At 39.8% G+C, this 5,148-nt stretch overlaps 2 long non-coding RNA genes across 2 annotated transcripts in view; one reads left to right on the top strand and one right to left on the bottom strand.

The window, feature by feature from the left end:
- The first annotated feature begins 89 nt into the window (after positions 1–89).
- LOC116687102 (uncharacterized) overlaps positions 90–5,148 on the top strand; it is a 12,641-nt gene continuing 7,582 nt past the window's right edge. Inside the window, exons 1-2 of the long non-coding RNA XR_004331465.1 lie at positions 90–158; positions 1,322–1,325. This is a non-coding gene — a long non-coding RNA (uncharacterized LOC116687102). The remainder of the gene's footprint in view (positions 159–1,321; positions 1,326–5,148) is intronic.
- The window catches only part of LOC116687099 (uncharacterized), a 13,896-nt gene continuing 8,861 nt past the window's right edge, over positions 114–5,148 (bottom strand). Inside the window, exon 3 of the long non-coding RNA XR_004331463.1 lies at positions 114–124. This is a non-coding gene — a long non-coding RNA (uncharacterized LOC116687099). The remainder of the gene's footprint in view (positions 125–5,148) is intronic.

Below are 5,148 nucleotides of genomic sequence, written 5' to 3'. Positions count from 1 at the left end.
CAAAACTTTCCAGTCAACAGAGGTGTCAAGTAACAAAGTACAAATACTTTTTTCCTTACTTAAGTAGAAATTTGGTATCTATGTATACTTTACAAGAGTAATTATTACAGCAGACTTTTTATTTCTATCCTTACATTGTCCTGCAATAATCTGTACTTGTACATTTGACATCTTAAAATGCCTTGTTACTCCTATTCCATTTGGCTTTTTTTCATTCCGTTCTGGTCATTGTTAAATAAAAAAATTTAAAAAATATCTATCCAGATAAATCGCGCCATCCGGATAGAGTGAATTTGATTGTGATTGGATGAGAAGTATGAACTATACTTTTAACACCCTATTGTGCACTTGCACATGACACAAATCGCTCACTTTCCAGCTGGAAATAGCTGACGAAGTATTATGTGCGAAGATATCCGTGGCTGAGACGCAAGAGAACTCAAGCAAAATGTCCCCACCAGCATCAGCAATAGGTTGGTAGAGAGAAGACCAGCCAACCCTTACATCCCTGGCCAAACCTGGAAGAATTTTTAAAAATGGTTGGATGCAGAAACAACTCCTTTCAAATGCACTGCAAGCTCTCGCACCACAAACCACAAGCTAATTGTTCCAAAAAACTTTAAGTTTTTGAAGTTTAAGTTAAGCAGTTTAATTTAAAAAGCATATTGATATCATAATTTTTTTCCACATATTACTTTACTTTTATATTTTAAGTGTTTTGAAACCAGTCTTTTACACTACTGAAACAATAATCTAACCTAACTCTTGAAAAATGATGTAGATCACTTTAAAACAAGCTGCATGCTTTGGGTATGATGTGATGTACTTAGGTGATATGGTAACTCTTCCCTGCTTTGTCTTTACTGACGGAGAGGTGGAGAACACCAAAGACGTTTTAAATCTGGTGAAGAAGAATTCAGGTTTTCACAGGTAAAACCACACACAAATCAAGGCCATACCAACACCCGCCCAATTACCAGAATAGGTTTAATATTCTAATTCTTTGTGTATTTAAAGAAAACGTACTGTATTGTAGGTGTTTCTCTTTTGGGATTGGGAAAGGGGCCAGCTCAGCTCTTATCAACGGGTTGGCCAGGAGGAGGAGGTCACGCTCAGTTCATCACAGGGACTGACAGGATGCAACCCAAAGTAAGACATTACAGTAGTTATACACATTGAAATGAAAGTGCTAAGACATGATTACAAATGAAAGTAACTACATTGAGGGGAAAAAAAAAACGTCCTCCTCAAATTTTTGTTTTTCTATCAGGTGATGCGTCGCTGCGTTTTGCTCTGCACCCAACTGTGTGGGACATCTCAGTCAAGTGGGATTTGCCAAGAGGAGTGTCTATCACTGCTCTCTCTACACCAATCAAAGCACTTTTTCATGGTCAAAGGTCACTGGTTTATGCAGCTCCTGGACAGGTAGAGCAGCACCATCTCATTGTGACATCTTTGAATAGATGTGTCAGGTTTGAAAAAAAATGGATTACAGTGCTTGTGTTGTTATGAAAATTGGAGGATTTTTAATACGGCAATGCTTCTTCTAGAGTTAGAGGCAGCGGAGGGCTGTTGACAGTGAAGTACAGCCTGAGCGTATCCATCTCAGAACCAGGTCCTCAGTCTCAAACCTGCAGAGGACACGGGTAAAACAGGGTTTGGGTCAGACAAAAAGAAGTTACTGACTAGATGCAGAGTTATTTTGGTGATATGGATACATTTTAAATGGTTACAAAGGGTATACAATTTCATGCTTGGGTTGATTTTAGGCAGCACATTCAGAGTTTTCAGTCACTGCAATTGTACCTACAGTATGTGGCTTTCTAGGAAATATGCTGTTTACAACATAACTAAAAGAGACACGGTACAGTAAAACAACATTTGAATCCAACAGTGAACACCCTGTGTTTACTCTTTGTCCTGTCTGAGATTAACAGTCCACGGTTGGCTGCTCAGACTTTGATTCATTCCCTGGAGATGGAGGGGGAGAAAGAGGAGGAGAGCAAGATGGAGAAGTAAAGAAGAAGGTGGTGGAGCTCAGTATCCAATCAGGAGGGGCAGTGCTTTCACGGCCTTCATGCTATCAACAAAGGAGATGGAGAAGTGATTCAGGACCTCTGGTCCTCAGAAATGTTCCCACACAGTGAGTATATTTTTCCAGGAACAAATTAAGAAGCGAGATAGCGTTCAGTTCAACTACAGTGTCAGTTTAAAACGATGGCTTATTCCCAGCTCAGTACATACATACATACTACATACATACATCATCATGATACAAAACATATGTGTGATAGACATGCTAGTCTGCCTCCTTCTTCATTTCATCAGATAAATGTATAATATTATAATTCTATTTCGTTAAAAACATCATGACTTGCATGTGCTGCTGTGACTCTGTTGGTTTTGTGTTTGTGTGAAAGAGAGCCAGAGTTGACATGCTTCGTTACTGTAATGTTGTCTAAAGACATGCACTGTGGTAGTTAATGTCGTGGTTACATAACAATTCCATAAATGTTTGAGGATCCAAAAGGCACCAGCATGTTCAGATAAGGTGTTGATGAAATATGGTAAAGGTACGTAGCTGCTGTTGTATTATCTATTAGAACCGCAGGATTGCGCCTGGTCAGTCCTTAAAAAGAATTGGACAGGATCTGAATATATACTGAATGATGAGTGTGATACAATTGTAGAAAAAATTAAACGTTAACCCATGTGAGGTTATCTTATTTAGTTCAAAATGATGCATCGCTTCTACTACACTCTCCCGATTGTTTTAAACTTAGTTTGAAAGACATGCCAAATTGTTGGAACTGTAAGACAAAGGATGGCCTATTGCTTCATGTCTATGGTCCTTTACTGTAACATGGTCCAGGAATTGTGAACTAGGATACATGTCAATGTCATGTCAATGTCAATGTCAATTTTATTTCCATAGCACATTTAAAAACAACAGTGACACAAGTGCTGAACAGGTCAATGTCAAATACATAAAAACAAGTGTAAAAATCACTCCAACCAAAATACATTACAGGGAGAAAAACAACACTTTAAAACATCACAATCAGGTTAACGAGGTTAAAAGCACAGCAAAACAGGGCGTCTTAAGCAGTGATTTAAATGTTTGTAAGGTCTGCCGCTTTATATGCATGGGGAGGGTTCCATATGGGTGGGGGCGCCACAAGGCTCTATCGCCCTTATTTTTTAGTTGATCTTGGGACGTAAGAGCAGCTGATTGACGACCTCAGCGTTCTGACTGGAGAATGGTGGCATAAGAGATTAGCCAGGTAAGATGGCACCAAACCCTTTAAGGCCTTAAAAACAGCAATAAATATCTAAAATCATCCTGTAACGGACAGGAGCCAGTGGAGGGAGGCCAGGATGGCGTTTTGTGTTCAGTGTTTTTTGTTTAGTTAAAAGGCGAGCAGCTGCATTTTGGACTAGCTGGGCCGATTTAAAGATTTCGGTGTAGGCCCATATTAGAGAAATTACAATAATCAGCCGAGCAGTGAAAAAAGCATGAATGACTTTTTCAAGGTCTTTCGAGGAGATAGGCCTTTATTTTAGCTCTAAGTCTTAACTTGAAGAAACTGGTCTTGACAACTGCACTGATTTGTTTACTAAAAGTAAAGGAGGTATCAAAAATAACACCAAGATTTTTAATAGTGGATTGATTTTGGGAGGCTGAAGGGCCCAAAATGCAAAAGGGTCACCCGAGCATCGAACGTCCAAAACGTGATGATTTCTGTTTTGTTTTCGTTTAGAGTGAGGAAGTTTAACTCCATCCAGGTTTTTAACCTCCTTTAAGCAGTCAAACAATGGCTGCACAGACTCTTTGGTTTAGATTTATTGGCAAGTAGATTTGGACATCATCCGCAAAACATGATAGGAGAGTTGTGTTTCTGAAAAATGGAACCCCAGTGGCAGCATGTACAGTGAAAGAGGATAGGGCCCAGAATAGAGCTTGAGGGACAGGTAAGAGGAGCAGCTGACGAAGAGTGTTAGCTAAATGAACAGAGAAGTCCTATCAGTCAGTATGACTGAAACCATTCTCAGACAATACCTTTGATACCTACACAGTGTTAAAGGCGAGATAAAAGGATTGTGTGATCCACAGTATCAAAGCGGCAGTCAAGTCTAAAAGCACCAGCACAGCAGAGTTGCTGAATTCACTGTAAAGGAGATCATTAAAAACCTTAAAGTGCTGTTTCTGTACTAGGCCGTGGTTTAAAGCCAGATGGAACTTGTCCTAGATGCTAGGTTATTGAGGAATGTTGTAATTGGTTCAAGACTATTTTCTCCAGCACTTCGAGAGAAAAGGTAGTTTGGAAAAGGCCTGAAGTTAGAGAGAACGTCAGGATCCAGATCAGATTTTTGATAAGAGGCTGCACTACAGCATGTTAAATGCAGCTGGGACACAACCTGTACTCAGACATGTGTTTATAAAATAAGAATGCTGGACCCGACAGTATTAAAAAGTCCTTTAAAAGAAGGATATCTAAGGGACAATTTAAGCCGCAGACTCTGAACTATCTTAGATAGTGAGGAGAGTGATACAGGCTCAAACTGCTTAAAGACAGCGAGTAGTGTAGGAGGGACTGAAGGTGTATGGCAGAGGAGGTTGGTAAAGATCTAAGCACAGAATCTTACCAATAAAAAATGTTTTAAAATCTTCGCATAATGTAAGTGTGGGCCCATTTGAGCTGCAGTTGCTAGGATTTATAGTGAGTTGAGATTTTGAGAGAACCTGGGGCCTATGATATTTGTTGGAGACAATGTTGGATAGAATTTCGTTTTTAGGATTTTTACAGCTCTCTGATAGCTTGCAAGGCGTCTCTAAGAATTTCTAGGAGACCTGGAGCTGGTTTTTTCCATTTACTTCAGCTTGTCTACAAGTACGCCTAAGAGAGCGGGTTGTGTTATTTAGCCATGGTTCTGAGGATGGCTTTATAAGTTTAATTTTAAAAGGAGCAACAGAGTCCAGGATGTCAGTGCAGGTGGAGCCAAAGGAGGAAATTAGCTCATCAGCACTGAGACCACAGCCACCATCCAATTTACAAAGTTTAGATTCTTTAAAAGCATTTTCAAACTGCAGCGTAGCTGACGGGTTGATCACACGCTGAAGACGAGTAGGATGACAAGCTGCGATCC

This window comes from Etheostoma spectabile, chromosome 3 (assembly GCF_008692095.1).
Source record: "Etheostoma spectabile isolate EspeVRDwgs_2016 chromosome 3, UIUC_Espe_1.0, whole genome shotgun sequence".
Lineage (NCBI taxonomy): Eukaryota > Metazoa > Chordata > Actinopteri > Perciformes > Percidae > Etheostoma > Etheostoma spectabile.
This window is presented reverse-complemented; position numbering and strand designations above follow the sequence as displayed.